Source organism: Cherax quadricarinatus, chromosome 1 (assembly GCF_038502225.1).
Source record: "Cherax quadricarinatus isolate ZL_2023a chromosome 1, ASM3850222v1, whole genome shotgun sequence".
Classification (NCBI taxonomy): Eukaryota; Metazoa; Arthropoda; class Malacostraca; order Decapoda; family Parastacidae; genus Cherax; species Cherax quadricarinatus.
The window spans coordinates 4373525-4393653 of record NC_091292.1 but is presented as its reverse complement, the minus strand read 5'-3'; the positions used below and the strand labels follow the sequence as shown (position 1 = coordinate 4393653).

Genomic DNA, 20129 nt, shown 5'->3' with positions numbered 1-20129 from the left:
TAACCATACAACACTGGCCTCCATGCTACACAGCCAGCCATACAACACTGGCCTCCATCCTACATAGCCTAGCCATACAACACTGGCCTCCATCCTACATAGCCTAGCCATACAACACTGGCCTCCATGCTATGCAGCCTAGCCATACAGCACTGGCCTCCATCCTACATAGCCTAGCCATACAACACTGGCCCCATCCTACATAGCCTAGCCATACAACACTGGCCTCCATCCTACATAGCCTAGCCATACAACATTGACCTCCAGCCTACATAGCCTAGCCATACAACACTGGCTTCCATCCTACATAGCCTAGCCATACAACACTGGTCTCCATCCTACATAGCCTAGCCATACAACATTGACCTCCAGCCTACATAGCCTAGCCATACAACACTGGCCTCCATGCTACACAGCCAGCCCTACAACTCTGGCCTCCATCCTACATAGCCTAGCCATACAACACTGGCCTCCATCCTACATAGCCTAGCCATACAACACTGGCCTCCATCCTACATAACCTAGCCATACAACACTGGCCTCCATCCTACATAACCTAGCCATACAACACTGGCCTCCATCCTACATAACCTAGCCATACAACACTGGCCTCCATCCTACATAACCTAGCCATACAACACTGGCCTAAAACCTACATAGCCTAGCCATACAACACTGGCCCCATCCTACATAGCCTAGCCATACAACACTGGCCTCCATGCTATGCAGCCTAGCCATACAACACTGGCCTCCATCCTACATAACCTAGCCATACAACACTGGCCCCCATCCTACATAGCCTAGCCATACAACACTGGCCCCCATCCTACATAGCCTAGCCATACAACACTGGCCTCCATCCTACATAGCCTAGCCATACAACACTGGCCTCCATCCTACATAGCCTAGCCATACAACACTGGCCTCCATGCTATGCAGCCTAGCCATACAACACTAGCCTCCATCCTACATAGCCTAGCCATACAACACTGGCCTCCATCCTACATAGCCTTGCCATACAACACTGGCCTCCATCCTACATACAACACTGGCCATCCTACATAGCCTAGCCATACAACACTGGCCCCCATCCTACATAGCCTACATACAACACTGGCCTCCATCCTACATAGCCTAGCCATACAACACTGGCCTCCATCCTACATAGCCTAGCCATACAACACTGGCCTCCATGCTACGCAGCCTAGCCATACAGCACTGGCCTCCATCCTACATAGCCTAGCCATACAACACTGGCCTCCATGCTACGCAACCTAGCCATACAGCACTGGCCTCCATCCTACATAGCCTAGCCATACAACACTGGCCCCATCCTACATAGCCTAGCCATACAACACTGGCCTCCATCCTACATAGCCTAGCCATACAACACTGGCCTCCATCCTACATAGCCTAGCCATACAACACTGGCCTCCATGCTACGCAGCCTAGCCATACAACACTAGCCTCCATCCTACATAGCCTAGCCATACAACACTGGCCTCCATCCTACATAGCCTAGCCATACAACACTGGCCCCATCCTACATAGCCTAGCCGTACAACACTGGTCTCCATTCTGCATAGTGTAGCCAAGCAACACTTTCTTCATCCTACATAGCCTAGCCACAGTCTCCTACTTAGCTAGCCACACAACATTAATTATCTATCCTACAATACCCAGCCACATAAGACTAATTATATATTCTAAATATTGCAGCCACACATGTATCCTACATAACACATACAGTAACTATCCGAACTTTGTAGCCTAGTTGAACACCATGAATTATTTTTCTCTTACAGTCTTACTAGCTTACAACACTCGCAAAGGTTTCAGCTTGCGTGAAACCTTTGCGAGTGTTGTATGTGATTAGAGAACTGAATTGTGCTGTAGATTTAAATCTACAGCACAGTTCATAAAAACATTCACACCTAAATGCTTTACCCTTGTATTTAACAAGAGAGTCAGCCTCATATTGGAGGTTCATTGATGCTGGTAAGAGGCTCTTGATCTTAAGATATTGGACCTGTGCTCCAATTCCTTGAAATGAACCTAAATGCTATTACTCCAGGCGCTGTATGACCTCTGCGTTGAGCACTCTCCCCGTGAATATAGAAATCAATAAGGGAGCCTCTTGACCATATTTGAAGACTTATGGAATGGACCGCTGTCGAAATAACAAGATGAACACCTGACATTGATTAATGTTTGACAGTTTTACATCAGAGAAAAGAAATATCGTCCCACGAAATATTTTATTCTTACACAAAACGGCCTCGTTGTCCTTCCTTATGGCCGTCCAGCAAGGTGGGTTAAGGCTGGTTAATCTGGTTTAAAGATTACTTCCATCTCAACAGGTGCTGTATGATCTCTACGGGTTAAGCGCTTGTGATGTCTTGAGATTGGTTATCCTACCTAAAGAATGTTGCGAAGGCTGTGGAAAATACTGTATATATTTTCCAGAAATACAGTAGTTATATGTAAATAGATGGCCATACTGTATTTAATAATATTTATGTCATAGAAAACGGAGTCTGCATCTGCGCAGAAGACAGTCGCCATTTTTGTTTTCGAATTGAGTAACAGACATTAGTAATGGGAAGAAATTTTCGTGCTCTAGAGGTTAAGTTTGGGCTGACACCTCTCAAATAGAAGCCGAAATTGTTGGATATGCATTCCTGCATAATTTGAGTATCAGGCGACAGGACAGGACAACTCCAGGAACCTCAGATAAGCTGTCTAATTTATGTTTAAATTCTGGCCAGTAATTTTTTCATAAATGTAGGCAAAAGGGGGGTCCTGTACATGACACATTAATCTCCAGTCAAATTTGTGAGTGTTATGATTAAGATATATTCTCCTTCTGTTATATGAATGTGTGTATATATAATCCTTTTTTTAATTTTAATATACAGTCTACAAATTTATATATTTACCTGGTGATGTATTTTTCATTTGTAATTAATAGGTCCAGAGCAACTTGTGGATATGACAGTGGTAGGTATCGAAGGGGGACATTTTTTGCGACCTAGGTGTCTCAAATTCCTACTTGTCTAACTGATAAATAATAATTATCTTTGTTCATTTACTGTTATGTACATAATGATACATTCAGCTAAATGTAATTTTCCACAAAGGCCAACGCCCCATAACTAGGCCTATCGGTGAATCAGAAACTGATCAACCAGGCTGTTACTGATGGCCGCTAGCGGTCCAACATACGAATCACAGGCCAGCTGATTTAGGAACCTATCTAATTTCCTCGTGAAGACTGCTAGGGGTTTGTTGGTAATGCCCCTTATGTATGATGGAAGGGAGTGGAAGTCATGGGCCCCTTACACTTACTGCGTTCTTTCTTGGAGTACTCATGGCACCCATGCATTTAATTAGGAGCATATATTGCCCCGTCTCCCGTTGGAAATTATTTACGTGTACAGATTTAGGACCAATCCCTCTAGGATTTTCCAGATATAAATTATAGTTTATCTCTCTCTCACTTATGTTCCAAAGAGTACAAGTCAAGGGACTTTAAACGTTTCCAGTAGTTAAGATGCTTGACTGAACTAACAATGTACAGTGAAGATTCTCGTATAATCTCTAGATCTGCAATTTCGCCCGCCTTAGGGCAGGCGATATTACAGATCTTTGGTTATTGCCTTGTGGAGCACAGATACCCTAAATCAAGAGCCCCTCACCAACATCAAGGAACCTTCCTTGAGGGGAGGCGATATTACAGATCTTTGGTTATTGCCTTGTTACCACCTTAGTAAGAGTGGCGCTGCGTCCCTCTAGGCTAGGCTCCCTCTCCAGTTGGTACAGCGCTGTACAGCCCTTGTGGCTTAGCGCTTCTTTTTTATTATAATAATCTCCAGTTGGTTTGTGAAGATAAATCTTTGGCTGCTAATCTTCATATACAGAAACTAGAGACCTAGTCTGAAGATATCACATGCTTTCCCATGAATAATAATAATAATAATAATAATAATAATAATAATAATAATAACCCACGTTTAACCCATGCTGGACACAAGGGGACACTCACGTGCTATGATAATCTAGTACTATCCTTCCTTTTCTTCAGACAAGTAAAAATTTATGGCAACCCTCATCATACAGACCAATTTATCTATTGCCAAGGTAAGGTCATGAAGACGCTTGCACATATTCGCAATCTATGACTTCTAGGACATAATCATCTAACTCTGCCTTCTCGAGCAAGCTTTAGACAACATTTGACAATATACTATATGTGGAATATGAAATTCACTCGTCTTTGTTAATAAAACAAATTAAGTCCACATTGTCATATATGTGGACCTCAAAGACACCTTTGAGGTCCACGTATGCGACAGTCTCCCACATATCAGTCTGCTTATTAAACTATCGTCCCCTCATGGAAGGTTCCTTGATGTTGGTGAGGGGCTCTTGATTTAGGGAATTGGAACTGTGCTCCAGTTCCCCGAATTAAGCCTGAATGCCTTCCACATCCCCCCCCCCGGGCGCTGTATAATCCTACGATTTTAGCGCTTCCCTTTGATAATAATAATAATAATAATTAAACTATCGTCAAGGAATAAGGGGCAGAATTGAATAGTCTGCCCCGTATTGCTTGACGAGGTAGTTTAATGGTTACGATCCTATCTCAACATTCACCAACAGAACATTTGTAGTACTTAAAGTGGTTTTATTATAATCATGGGGAACCCTAAACCCGTAGGATTATACAACTCTTCAGAGTCACTTGTTTGCACAGAACTGCTAAATGCCTCAAATGATGTAGTGGAAGTTTTAGCAGTAAAGGTCGAGAACCAAAACCTAGTCATTGTGGTAGTCTACAAGCCTCCGGATGCAACATCCCAGCAATTCCAGGAACAGCTGTTAAAAATTGACCACTGTCTGGAAAATCTTCCAGCTCCTGCACCCAACATCTTGCTCCTGGGGGATTTCAACTTAAGGCACCTAAAATGGAGGAATATAGCAAATAATATTGTTGCAGTAATAACACCAGGAGGCAGCTCTGATGAAAACTCACACTCACGCGAGCTTTTAAATCTCTGCACAAAATTCAATTTAAACCAGCAAATAATAGAGCCTACTAGACTGGAGAATACACTAGACCTCATCTTCACTAACAATGATGATCTGATAAGAAATGTCACCATATCAAAAACAATATACTCAGATCACAACATAATTGAGGTTCAGTCATGTATGCGCGGAGCCCCAGACCGACATAATGAGATTGGTCACGAGGGAGCATTCACCAAATTCAACTTCAATAACAAAAACATAAAGTGGGACCAAGTAAACCAAGTCCTAACCGATATAAGCTGGGAAGATATACTAAGCAACACAGACCCCAACTTATGCCTAGAACAGATTAACTCGGTGGCACTCGATGTATGCACAAGGCTTATTCCTCTAAGAAAAAGGAGGAGTAGATGTAAAATAGAAAGAGACAGGCGCTCCCTTTACAGGCGACGGAAAAGAATAACAGAGCGGCTAAAAGAGGTCAATATATCTGAAATGCGTAGGGAGACACTGGTCAGAGAAATAGCAAGCATCGAACTTAAGCTAAAAGAATCCTTTAGGAGTCAGGAATCGCGGGAAGAACTAAAAGCCATAAATGAAATCGAAAGAAACCCAAAGTATTTCTTCTCCTATGCCAAATCAAAATCGAGAACAACGTCCAGTATTGGGCCCCTACTTAAACAAGATGGGTCCTACACAGATGACAGCAAGGAAATGAGTGAGCTACTCAAGTCCCAATATGACTCAGTTTTTAGCAAGCCGCTAACCAGACTGAGAGTCGAAGATCAAAATGAATTTTTTATGAGAGAGCCACAAAATTTGATTAACACAAGCCTATCCGATGTTATCCTGACTCCAAATGACTTCGAACAGGCGATAAATGACATGCCTATGCACTCTGCCCCAGGGCCAGACTCATGGAACTCTGTGTTCATCAAGAACTGCAAGAAGCCCCTATCACGAGCCTTTTCCATCCTATGGAGAGGGAGCATGGACACGGGGGTCGTCCCACAGTTACTAAAAACAACAGACATAGCCCCACTCCACAAAGGGGGCAGTATAGCAACAACAAAGAACTACAGACCAATAGCACTAACATCCCATATCATAAAAATCTTTGAAAGGGTCCTAAGAAGCAAGATCACCACCCATCTAGAAACCCATCAGTTACACAACCCAGGGCAACATGGGTTTAGAACAGGTCGCTCCTGTCTGTCTCAACTATTGGATCACTACGACAAGGTCCTAAATGCACTAGAAGACAAAAAGAATGCAGATGTAATATATACAGACTTTGCAAAAGCCTTCGACAAGCGTGACCATGGCGTAATAGCGCACAAAATGCGTGCTAAAGGAATAACAGGAAAAGTCGGTCGATGGATCTATAATTTCCTCACTAACAGAACACAGAGAGTAGTCGTCCGAGGCAGCTACGGTGAAAAGCTCTGTTCCACAAGGCACAGTACTCGCTCCCATCTTGTTCCTCATCCTCATATCCGACATAGACAAGGATGTCAGCCACAGCACCGTGTCTTCCTTTGCAGATGACACCCGAATCTGCATGACAGTGTCTTCCATTGCAGACACTGCAAAGCTCCAGGCGGACATCAACCAAATCTTTCAGTGGGCTGCAGAAAACAATATGAAGTTCAACGATGAGAAATTTCAATTACTCAGATATGGTAAACATGAGGAAATTAAATCTTCATCAGAGTACAAAACAAATTCTGGCCACAAAATAGAGCGAAACACCAACGTCAAAGACCTGGGAGTGATCATGTCGGAGGATCTCACCTTCAAGGACCATAACATTGTATCAATCGCATCTGCTAGAAAAATGACAGGATGGATAATGAGAACCTTCAAAACTAGGGAGGCCAAGCCCATGATGACACTCTTCAGATCACTTGTTCTATCTAGGCTGGAATATTGCTGCACACTAACAGCACCTTTCAAGGCAGGTGAAATTGCCGACCTAGAAAATGTACAGAGAACTTTCACGGCGCGCATAACGGAGATAAAACACCTCAATTATTGGGAGCGCTTGAGGTTCCTAAACCTGTATTCCCTGGAACGCAGGAGGGAGAGATACATGATTATATACACCTGGAAAATCCTAGAGGGACTAGTACCGAACTTGCACACGAAAATCACTCACTACGAAAGCAAAAGACTTGGCAGACGATGCACCATCCCCCCAATGAAAAGCAGGGGTGTCACTAGCACGTTAAGAGACCATACAATAAGTGTCAGGGGCCCGAGACTGTTCAACTGCCTCCCAGCACACATAAGGGGGATTACCAACAGACCCCTGGCAGTCTTCAAGCTGGCACTGGACAAGCACCTAAAGTCAGTTCCTGATCAGCCGGGCTGTGGCTCGTACGTTGGTTTGCGTGCAGCCAGCAGCAACAGCCTGGTTGATCAGGCTCTGATCCACCAGGAGGCCTGGTCACAGACCGGGCCGCGGGGGCGTTGACCCCCGGAACTCTCTCCAGGTAAACTCCAGGTATGTAAGCCTTGTGATTATTTGCCTTAAATGCACTGCATAATTAGTGGCTTTCTGTTGTACCTATAATTTTACTTATCCATCTACCCATGTATCTGCGTTACTTGTAAGGATCACGAAATCGTAATATGATTGCAAACAAACCTGGCCTGGAGTTTTACGACTCCCTCGCCATGGGTTCAAACTCCACCGGTTCCGTAGCTTGTAAAGTTCAAAGAAATCAAACATTGTTAGGTAAGACACATATGCAACAGTTAGGTATCTTTATTATGAAACGTTTCGCCTACACAGTAGGCTTCTTCAGTCAAGTACAGAAAAGCTGATAGAAGCAGAAGATACTTGAAGACGATGTAATCAGTCCATCACCCTTAAAGTTTTGAGGTGGTCAGTCCCTCAGTCTGGAGAAGAGCATTGTTCCATAGTATGAAACAATATGGAGAAGAAGTGACAGGATGGAGCTTTTTATAGCGCCAAGAGGTGAGACAACTTCCACTAGTGAGAGGGGCTGGATTTGAGAGGGACCTGACCTCTCAACATCTGAGTTCTTACCTCTCCTAGTGGCCTACGTCTCACCTCTTGGCGCTATAAAAAGCTCCATCCTGTCACTTCTTCTCCATATTGTTTCATACTATGGAAAAATGCTCTTCTCCAGACTGAGGGACTGACCACCTCAAAACTTTAAGGGTGATGGACTGATTACATCGTCTTCAAGTATCTTCTGCTTCTATCAACTTTTCTGTACTTGACTGAAGAAGCCTACTGTGTAGGCGAAACGTTTCATAATAAAGATACCTAACTGTTGCATATGTGTCTTACCTAACAACCTGTCGGTATTTTATACCATTTTAATGTTCAATCTGTCAGACACTGCAACACAAGGGTATCTTGGTACAGACCTGCAATCAACTTCGACAACTTCCACTAGTGAGAGGGGCTGGATTTGAGAGGGACCTGAACTCTCAACATCTGAGTTCTTACCTCTCCTAGTGGCCTACGTCTCACCTCTTGGCGCTATAAAAAGCTCCATCCTGTCACTTCTTCTCCATATTGTTTCATACTATGGAAAAATGCTCTTCTCCAGACTGAGGGACTGACCACCTCAAAACTTTAAGGGTGATGGACTGATTACATCGTCTTCAAGTATCTTCTGCTTCTATCAACTTTTCTGTACTTGACTGAAGAAGCCTACTGTGTAGGCGAAACGTTTCATAATAAAGATACCTAACTGTTGCATATGTGTCTTACCTAACAACCTGTCGGTATTTTATACCATTTTAATGTTCAATCTGTCAGACACTGCAACACAAGGGTATCTTGGTACAGACCTGCAATCAACTTCGACAACTTCCACTAGTGAGAGGAGCTGGATTTGAGAGGGACCTGACCTCTCAACATCTGAGTTCTTACCTCTCCTAGTGGCCTACGTCTCACCTCTTGGCGCTATAAAAAGCTCCATCCTGTCACTTCTTCTCCATATTGTTTCATACTATGGAAAAATGCTCTTCTCCAGACTGAGGGACTGACCACCTCAAAACTTTAAGGGTGATGGACTGATTACATCGTCTTCAAGTATCTTCTGCTTCTATCAACTTTTCTGTACTTGACTGAAGAAGCCTACTGTGTAGGCGAAACGTTTCATAATAAAGATACCTAACTGTTGCATATGTGTCTTACCTAACAACCTGTCGGTATTTTATACCATTTTAATGTTCAATCTGTCAGACACTGCAACACAAGGGTATCTTGGTACAGACCTGCAATCAACTTCGACAACTTCCACTAGTGAGAGGGGCTGGATTTGAGAGGGACCTGACCTCTCAACATCTGAGTTTTTACCTCTCCTAGTGGCCTACGTCTCACCTCTTGGCGCTATAAAAAGCTCCATCCTGTCACTTCTTCTCCATATTGTTTCATACTATGGAAAAATGCTCTTCTCCAGACTGAGGGACTGACCACCTCAAAACTTTAAGGGTGATGGACTGATTACATCGTCTTCAAGTATCTTCTGCTTCTATCAACTTTTCTGTACTTGACTGAAGAAGCCTACTGTGTAGGCGAAACGTTTCATAATAAAGATACCTAACTGTTGCATATGTGTCTTACCTAACAACCTGTCGGTATTTTATACCATTTTAATGTTCAATCTGTCAGACACTGCAACACAAGGGTATCATGGTACAGACCTGCAATCAACTTCGACAACTTCCACTAGTGAGAGGGGCTGGATTTGAGAGGGACCTGACCTCTCAACATCTGAGTTCTTACCTCTCCTAGTGGCCTACGTCTCACCTCTTGGCGCTATTAAAAGCTCCATCCTGTCACTTCTTCTCCATATTGTTTCATACTATGGAAAAATGCTCTTCTCCAGACTGAGGGACTGACCACCTCAAAACTTTAAGGGTGATGGACTGATTACATCGTCTTCAAGTATCTTCTGCTTCTATCAACTTTTCTGTACTTGACTGAAGAAGCCTACTGTGTAGGCGAAACGTTTCATAATAAAGATACCTAACTGTTGCATATGTGTCTTACCTAACAACCTGTCGGTATTTTATACCATTTTAATGTTCAATCTGTCAGACACTGCAACACAAGGGTATCTTGGTACAGACCTGCAATCAACTTCGACAACTTCCACTAGTGAGAGGGGCTGGATTTGAGAGGGACCTGACCTCTCAACATCTGAGTTCTTACCTCTCCTAGTGGCCTACGTCTCACCTCTTGGCGCTATTAAAAGCTCCATCCTGTCACTTCTTCTCCATATTGTTTCATACTATGGAAAAATGCTCTTCTCCAGACTGAGGGACTGACCACCTCAAAACTTTAAGGGTGATGGACTGATTACATCGTCTTTAAGTATCTTCTGCTTCTATCAACTTTTCTGTACTTGACTGAAGAAGCCTACTGTGTAGGCGAAACGTTTCATAATAAAGATACCTAACTGTTGCATATGTGTCTTACCTAACAACCTGTCGGTATTTTATACCATTTTAATGTTCAAATCAAACATTGTTATTATTATTATTATTATTATTATTATTATTATTATTATTATTATTGTTGTTGTTGTTGTTGTTGTTGTTGTTGTTGTAGGTATATTATACCATTTTACAACTAACCTAACTTAACCAATTAAAAGTAGTCCAATTTTGATTGACCTAACCATCTAAGCTAAGCTAATCAAGTCACCACAAGCTTGCTCAAGCTAATTTAACCTAGGTTTATTGACCCTGTGTTAGTAAGTAAAACACCTCATGTACCGTTAAATAAATATTACTCAAGGGTTCAAGGTCAGTCATTACGACCACCCAAACGGAACTTTCTTCGTGTATATTTTTTATCAAGTATTTTATATCGTCATTTAAATCAGGATAAAAACACGCTTTCCATATACCTCTTAACAAATTACATTAATATAAAAATAGGTGGTAGGTAATGAGTGAAGATGTTGCCAGAGGGATATTCATTGTCCTATGCATACGGTATCCCACCCGATCTGACCCAGTCAAGCATATGTTTAGCAATTTTGGTAACACGTTAAAAAATATAAATATTATATCATACACCTGTATTGACTATTGATAAAATAAATGTACTAATGGGCAGTAATGCAAACATTATGTAAATATTAGCAGCGTGCAATAATGAGATAAATAATGACGTATTTTCGACAAAACTGATTATGTACATGAACGGTATACAATACCGACAATATGTCTAATTTTTCAAAAATGGTTATCTTTTTTTAATAATCACAGTCAAATTATATACTGGTATTGATCAGTAACAACACTGCGACTAGCCAAGGACTCGAACCCATGCTGCTTTTGCCTGTTGTTAGGTAAGACACATATGCAACAGTTAGGTATCTTTATTATGAAACGTTTCGCCTACACAGTAGGCTTCTTCAGTCAAGTACAGAAAAGTTGATAGAAGCAGAAGATACTTGAAGACGATGTAATCAGTCCATCACCCTTAAAGTTTTGAGGTGGTCAGTCCCTCAGTCTGGAGAAGAGCATTGTTCCATAGTATGAAACAATATGGAGATGAAGTGACAGAATGGAGCTTTTTATAGCGCCAAGAGGTGAGACGTAGGCCACTAGGAGAGGTAAGAACTCAGATGTTGAAAGGTCAGGTCCCTCTCAAATCCAGCCGCTCTCACTAGTGGAAGTTGTCGAAGTTGATTGCAGGTCTGTACCAAGATACCCTTGTGTTGCAGTGTCTGACAGATTGAACATTAAAATGGTATAAAATACCGACTGATTACATCGTCTTCAAGTATCTTCTGCTTCTATCAACTTTTCTGTACTCGACTGAAGAAGCCTACTGTGTAGGCGAAACGTTTCATAATAAAGATACCTAACTGTTGCATATGTGTCTTACCTAACAACCTGTCGGTATTTTATACCATTTTAATGTTCAATCTGTCAGACACTGCAACACAAGGGTATCTTGGTACAGACCTGCAATCAACTTCGACAACTTCCACTAGTGAGAGCGGCTGGATTTGAGAGGGACCTGACCTTTCAACATCTGAGTTCTTACCTCTCCTAGTGGCCTACGTCTCACCTCTTGGCGCTATAAAAAGCTCCATTCTGTCACTTCATCGCCATATTGTTTCATACTATGGAACAATGCTCTTCTCCAGACTGAGGGACTGACCACCTCAAAACTTTAAGGGTGATGGACTGATTACATCGTCTTCAAGTATCTTCTGCTTCTATCAACTTTTCTGTACTTGACTGAAGAAGCCTACTGTGTAGGCGAAACGTTTCATAATAAAGATACCTAACTGTTGCATATGTGTCTTACCTAACAACCTGTCGGTATTTTATACCATTTTAATGTTCAATCTGTCAGACACTGCAACACAAGGGTATCTTGGTACAGACCTGCAATCAACTTCGACAACTTCCACTAGTGAGAGCGGCTGGATTTGAGAGGGACCTGACCTTTCAACATCTGAGTTCTTACCTCTCCTAGTGGCCTACGTCTCACCTCTTGGCGCTATAAAAAGCTCCATTCTGTCACTTCATCTCCATATTGTTTCATACTATGGAACAATGCTCTTCTCCAGACTGAGGGACTGACCACCTCAAAACTTTAAGGGTGATGGACTGATTACATCGTCTTCAAGTATCTTCTGCTTCTATCAACTTTTCTGTACTTGACTGAAGAAGCCTACTGTGTAGGCGAAACGTTTCATAATAAAGATACCTAACTGTTGCATATGTGTCTTACCTAACAACCTGTCGGTATTTTATACCATTTTAATGTTCAATCTGTCAGACACTGCAACACAAGGGTATCTTGGTACAGACCTGCAATCAACTTCGACAACTTCCACTAGTGAGAGCGGCTGGATTTGAGAGGGACCTGACCTTTCAACATCTGAGTTCTTACCTCTCCTAGTGGCCTACGTCTCACCTCTTGGCGCTATAAAAAGCTCCATTCTGTCACTTCATCTCCATATTGTTTCATACTATGGAACAATGCTCTTCTCCAGACTGAGGGACTGACCACCTCAAAACTTTAAGGGTGATGGATTGATTACATCGTCTTCAAGTATCTTCTGCTTCTATCAACTTTTCTGTACTTGACTGAAGAAGCCTACTGTGTAGGCGAAACGTTTCATAATAAAGATACCTAACTGTTGCATATGTGTCTTACCTAACAACCTGTCGGTATTTTATACCATTTTAATGCTTTTGCCTGCCTCATGGTGGGCGAAAACTCATGACATTACGATTTCTTAAGTCATGACACACACACACACACACACACACACACATATATATATATATATTTGATAATTGATTTTCGGTATACATTTGCTATTCATGTTTTCAGTGCAAAATGTTGCCAGGCCAATTAGTGTTTTCTGTTATCTTGTGGGTTCCAATATTTGTTTATCCAAGTCTATTGAAAGACATCATTCAAGTCTATTGAAGTACCAATATATATATCTTCATCTAAGTCTACTGAAGTATCAACACCAGTTCATCCAACTTTATAAGAGTATCAATACTTGCTTCTCGGAATCTATGGGTAACATTTTTTTCCTCAGGGTATATGGGTAATCAAAAATCTATGGGTACCGATACGCCCTCATAACTGCCCATATTGAATGTTGATGATTAAGACCCATGTGTAACAGTTAGGTAGCTTTATTGTTGAAACGTTTCGCTCACACAGTAGGCTTCTTCAGTCAAATACAGAGGCAGCAGGTGTAGTAGTGGAAAGATGATGTACTCATCAGTCCATCAACCTTAGAGAAATGGTATTTGAGGTGGTCAGTCCCTCCCAAGGTTGATGGACTGATTACATTATCTTTTCACTACTACACCTGCTACCTCTGTCTCTGACTGACGAAGGCTACTGCGTAAGAACATAAGAACATAAGAAAGGAGGAACACTGCAGGAGGCCTGTTGGCCCATACTAGGCAGGTCCTTTACAATTCATCCCACTAACAAAACATTTGCCCAACCCAATTTTCAAAGCCACCCAAGAAATAAGCTCTGAAATATTTCAACAATAAAGCTACCTAACTGTTGCACATGTCTCTTAATCAACATGCCGGTCCTGTGTATACCATTATCATGTTCAAACACCAGTAATGTTGGTTGTGTGCGTCATGGCGGTAACCTGGCTAGGGGTGTCCCAGACGCTCACAGTTAAGTGTGTGATGTGAGAGTGAAGGTTCACTGTTAGCCTACTACAGTAAGTTTTTGTATAGGCCTCGTACATAATTTGAAACTTTTATTTCTTTTACAGTGGATTTATATACTGTAGTAAATTATGTAAGCTAGACTTGTCTAGCATGGGCCAGTAGGCCTGCTGCAGTGCACCTTCTTTCTTATGTTCTTATAACCCAGTTAAATCAATGTGAGGTAAGACACATATGCAACAGTTAGGTATCTTTATTTTGAAACGTTTCGCCTACACAGTAGGCTTCTTCAGTCGAGTACAGAAAAGTTGATAGAAGCAGAAGATACTTGAAGACGATGTAATCAGTCCATCACCCTTAAAGTTTTGAGGTGGTCAGTCCCTCAGTCTGTACTCGACTGAAGAAGCCTACTGTGTAGGCGAAACGTTTCAAAATAAAGATACCTAACTGTTGCATATGTGTCTTACCTAACAATCTGTCGGTATTTTATACCATTTTAATGTTCATTAAATCAATGTGACTTACAGGAGACCAAGATATTGTTGTTATATTATTATTACAAGACGTGCCGACACTCCCGCAATGGAGTTACTGCCGGGTTACTGCCAGGTTACTGCCGGGTTACTGCCAGGTTACTGCCGGGTTACTGCCAGGTTACTGCCGGGTTACTGCCGGGTTACTGCCAGGTTACTGCCGGGTTACTGCCAGGTTACTGCCAGGTTACTGCCAGGTTACTGCCGGGTTACTGCCAGGTTACTGCCGGGTTACTGCCAGGTTACTGCCGGGTTACTGCCAGGTTACTGCCGGGTCACTGCCAGGTTACTGCCAGGTTACTGCCAGGTTACTGCCAGGTTACTGCCAGGTTACTGCCAGGTAACTGCCAGGTAACTGCAAGGTAACTGCCAGGTTACTGCCGGGTTACTGCCAGGTTACTGCCGGGTTACTGCCAGGTTACTGCCGGGTTACTGCCAGGTTACTGCCGAGTCACTGCCAGGTTACTGCCGGGTTACTGCCAGGTTACTGCCGGGTTACTGCCAGGTTACTGCCGGGTTACTGCCAGGTTACTGCCAGGTTACTGCCAGGTTACTGCCGGGTTACTGCCAGGTTACTGCCGGGTTACTGCCAGGTTACTGCCGGGTTACTGCCGGGTTACTGCCAGGTTACTGCCGGGTTACTGCCAGGTTACTGCCGGGTTACTGCCAGGTTACTGCCGGGTTACTGCCGGGTTACTGCCAGGTTACTGCCGGGTTACTGCCAGGTTACTGCCGGGTCACTGCCAGGTTACTGCCGGGTCACTGCCAGGTTACTGCCGGGTCACTGCCGGGTTACTGCCGGGTCACTGCCAGGTTACTGCCGGGTCACTGCCAGGTTACTGCCGGGTTACTGCCAGGTTACTGCCGGGTTACTGCCAGGTTACTGCCGGGTTACTGCCGGGTTACTGCCGGGTCACTGCCGGGTTACTGCCGGGTTACTGCCGGGTTACTGCCGGGTCACTGCCGGGTTACTGCCGGGTCACTGCCAGGTTACTGCCGGGTCACTGCCGGGTTACTGCCGGGTTACTGCCGGGTTACTGCCAGGTTACTGCCGGGTTACTGCCGGGTTACTGCCAGGTTACTGCCGGATTACTGCCGGGTCACTGCCACTGCCGGGTCACTGCCGGGTCACTGCCAGGTTACTGCCGGGTTACTGCCGGGTTACTGCCGGGTTACTGCCGGGTTACTGCCGGGTTACTGCCGGGTCACTGCCGGGTTACTGCCGGGTCACTGCCGGGTTACTGCCGGGTTACTGCCGGGTCACTGCCGGGTTACTGCCGGGTCACTGCCGGGTTACTGCCGGGTTACTGCCGGGTCACTGCCGGGTTACTGCCGGGTTACTGCCGGGTTACTGCCGGGTCACTGCCGGGTCACTGCCGGGTTACTGCCGGGTCACTGCCGGGTTACTGCCGGGTTACTGCCGGGTTACTGCCGGGTTACTGCCGGGTTACTGCCGGGTTACTGCCAGGTTACTGCCGGGTCACTGCCGGGTTACTGCCGGGTCACTGCCAGGTTACTGCCGGGTCACTGCCGGGTCACTGCCGGGTTACTGCCAGGTTACTGCCGGGTTACTGCCGGGTCACTGCCGGGTTACTGCCGGGTTACTGCCGGGTTACTGCCGGGTTACTGCCGGGTCACTGCCGGGTTACTGCCGGGTTACTGTCGGGTCACTGCCAGGTTACTGCCGGGTTACTGCCGGGTCACTGCCGGGTTACTGCCGGGTTACTGCCGGGTCACTGCCGGGTTACTGTCGGGTCACTGCCGGGTCACTGCCGTGTTACTGCCGGGTTACTGCCGGGTCACTGCCGGGTTACTGCCGGGTCACTGCCGGGTTACTGCCGGATTACTGCCGGTTTACTGCCGGGTCACTGCCGGGTTACTGCCGGGTCACTGCCGGGTTACTGCCGGGTCACTGCCGGGTCACTGCCGGGTCACTGCCGGATTACTGCCGGGTCATTGCCGGGTTACTGCCGGGTCACTGCCGGGTTACTGCCGGATCATTGCCGGGTTACTGCCGGGTTACTGCCGGGTCACTGCCGGGTTACTGCTGGGTTACTGCCGGGTCACTGCCGAGTCACTGTCGGGTCACTGTCGGGTTACTGCCGGGTTACTGCCGGGTCACTGCCGGGTTACTGCCGAGTTACTGCCGGGTCATTGTCGGGTCACTGCCGGGTTACTGCCGGGTCACTGCCGGGTTACTGGCTGCAAGGAGACCCAGGCCGGGACCTCTCCTGGCGAACCTACCTGATCCTGACTGTAATTTATTCCCAAGAGAACACTGTAGGCCTACTTAGCTTGGCGGCCGTGGAACGACACCTGGACACTTTTTCAAAAATATAGCATGGATGTTATAATTGTGGACATTTATAACATCAAAACTACTGTTCACATAAGAATTAAAGGACAATGCAGCAGGTCTATTTTGTCATGCTAGGTAGGTCTAACTCACACCCAGTCATAAGAACATAAGAATGTAGGAACACTGCAGAAGGCCTACTGGCCTGTGTACGAATGGTATATAATACCGACAAGATACCTACTGGCCTACTACCCTTTTGAGACTGATCGCGGGTTCAAACCCCACCCGTGGCATTTTTTTTTTTGTTCAACCTACATTTAAAGATACACAAAGAACCTGCCTAGTTTGGGCCAATAGCCCTGCTGCGGTGTTCCTCCATTCTTATGTTCATTATATCCAAGACCTGGGCCCCAAGCTTCTTTTGACTAAACAAGTTATAGTTCAGAATCTAGTGTGAAATAAGACACTTATGGTACTTGGTTATTTATTGAGCGTTTTCCCCTACTAATGATTGCCGGGGTCGATTTATATGTAAGTCAAGGGCACCGGCCTAGAAATTAGGCCTTCCTGCCTGTCCTCGTTTTTAAGGATCTGTATAATTTTTTTTGTGTGTGTGTGTGTCAGAGTACTGTCCGGTTTCCAGTGACATGCACGAGTGTGCTGTTGTGTTTGCAATGTACAACAATTAATATTATAAGTTAGGTGCGAGTGTATGGGTACAACAACTAGTGAACAGTGAGGCACGAAGGCTGACCAGCCTCACAAAGTTTACAACAAAGGAGAATCTCAGAACTTCAGCAGGAGAGACGACTGGCAGACTCTGCTCAGACTTGCCAACTTTTATACCATTTCTTAACCTCAAATATATATGTAGCAGCTCTCATGAGAGGTAAGAAATATAAAGGAATCTGGCGTCTCTCGCTTGGTTCAGCTCTACTAAGGTAATGTAACTTTTAATGTAGCTACACCTGTAATTTTGTTGCCAATAAATCCGTATAGGTGAATATTTGTTTATTAATTTATTTAAGTTATTATTGCTTCAAACATGGCCGTCATTTTTTCCACACAGCTGGACTTGACTAGTTCCTAAGTAAAGGATATTGAAGGTAATAAACAATTACATTTAGGTTTGTAATTGTTAGTGCAAAATCCATTTTGAAAATGATTTGGCGGTAGAAGTCAAAGTCAAAATCAAGGGACTGACCACCTCAGATACTTTTTCTCCAAGGTTGATGGACTGATTACATCTCTATTTCACTACTACTACTGCCTCTGTATTTGACTGAAGAAGCCTACTGTGTAGGCGAAACGTTTCATGCTGTATAGCCCTTGTGGCTTAGCGCTTCTTATTGATTATAGTAATAATAATTCATTAATAAAAATACCCAACTGTTGCACGTGTCTTAGTCATCGTCATGTAGTGTTCTCAAGCTTCAGGTGAATGTGTAAGTTTCTTTAGGCACAAGTACACATTATCATGGTTTAGAAAGACACGTAAGCAAACACTATAACATACCTGTCGGTATTTTATACCATTTTAATGTTCACTATAACATATTTATTAGAAAACGTTTCGGTCCTGGGACCTTGATCAAGTGATCAAGGTCCCAGGCCCGAAACGTTTTCTAATAAATATGTTAGTGTTTGCTTACGTGTCTTTCTAAACCAACTTGTCGGTATTTATTACCAAGGTTTATACCACACATTATCATACATATTAACATACGTGAAAATTAAAAGTTAGCACAAATATAGTAAGGTAAATTAATACGAAGTTCTGTTGTGCTATTAGAATGCATCAAACTTGCATGAAATTTATTTTTGTTAATTTCCATCATCAGTTTCTCACCCCAAGTGCTTTGTCCTTTTTTTTTCGGCAGTTTTACAGCTGTTATCCTACCTCAGCTTATTTCAAAGCCTCGAACTATCTAAGGTATACTTCAACCCCTTCCCCCTTCTCCCAGGATGCGACCCACACCATAAGAACATAAGAACGAAGGAACACTGCAGAAGGCCTACTGGCCCATGCGAGGCAGGTCCAAGTCTCCTACCGGCTTAAGCCAATGCACCCAACCTAGTCAGGTCAGGTCACATTGACTTAAGGGAGGAACACGGCAACCGACCTGGTAGCACAAGCTATCAGGTCTAACTCACACCCACCCACATCTACTCATGTATTCATCCAACCTATTTTTAAAGCTACACAACGTTCTGGCCTCTATAACTGTACCTGGGAGTTTGTTCCACTCATCCACAACTCTATTACCAAACCAGTACTTTCCTATATCCTTCCTGAATCTGAATTTTTCCAACTTAAAACCATTGCTGCGAGTCCTGTCTAGGCTAGATATTTTCAGCACACTATTTACATCCCCTTTATTTATTCCTGTCTTCCATTTATACACCTCAATCATATCCCCCCTAATTCTTCATCTTTCTAGAGAGTGCAGATTCAGGGCCCTTAGTCTGTCCTCATAGGGAAGGTTTCTGATACATGGGATCAACTTTGTCATCCTCCTTTGTACATTTTCCAGAGAATTTATATCCATTCTGTAATACGGTGACCAAAACTGTGCAGCATAATCTAAATGAGGCCTAACCAAGGATGTATAGAGTTGAAGAACAACCTGAGGACTCCTATTATTTATGCTTCTTGATATGAAGCCAAGGATTCTATTAGCTTTATTGCGAACACTTATGCACTGTTGTCTTGGTTTCAGATTACTGCTAACCAGAACTCCTAAATCTTTTTCGCAATCCGTAATATTAAGATCTACATTATTTAGTTTATATGTGGCATGGTTATTGTCCTGTCCAACATTTAGAACTTTGCATTTGTCTATATTAAACTGCATCTGCCACTTCTCCGACCACTGCATCAGTCTATTCAAATCTTCCTGGAGTGCTCGAATGTCCTCGTCAGAATGAATTCGACGTCCTATTTTGGTGTCATCGGCAAACTTGCCGATGTCGCTCTTTATGCCTTCATCTATGTCGTTTATGTAGATTGTGAACAGCAGGGGGCCCAACACTGACCCCTGTGGAACACCGCTCGTGACGCTTCCCCACTCTGATTTCTCCCCATTTAT

The 20129-nt window shown here is 43.9% G+C and overlaps 1 protein-coding gene and 1 long non-coding RNA gene across 4 annotated transcripts in view; one reads left to right on the top strand and one right to left on the bottom strand.

Annotated features, from left to right (window-relative positions):
* The window catches only part of LOC138853023 (uncharacterized), a 122033-nt gene that overhangs the window by 23263 nt on the left and 78641 nt on the right, over positions 1–20129 (bottom strand). The window lies entirely within an intron of this gene.
* Positions 14222–20129, top strand: part of LOC128705797 (caspase-2) — a 76967-nt gene continuing 71059 nt past the window's right edge. Inside the window, exon 1 of one of the 3 annotated variants that reach the window (XM_070086807.1) lies at positions 14222–14261. The gene's annotated coding sequence lies outside the window, so the exon portion shown is untranslated. Of the gene's footprint in view, positions 14262–17805; positions 17982–20129 lie in introns of those variants that run through there. The other 2 variants (XM_070086689.1, XM_070086747.1) reach the window with 2 other exon arrangements.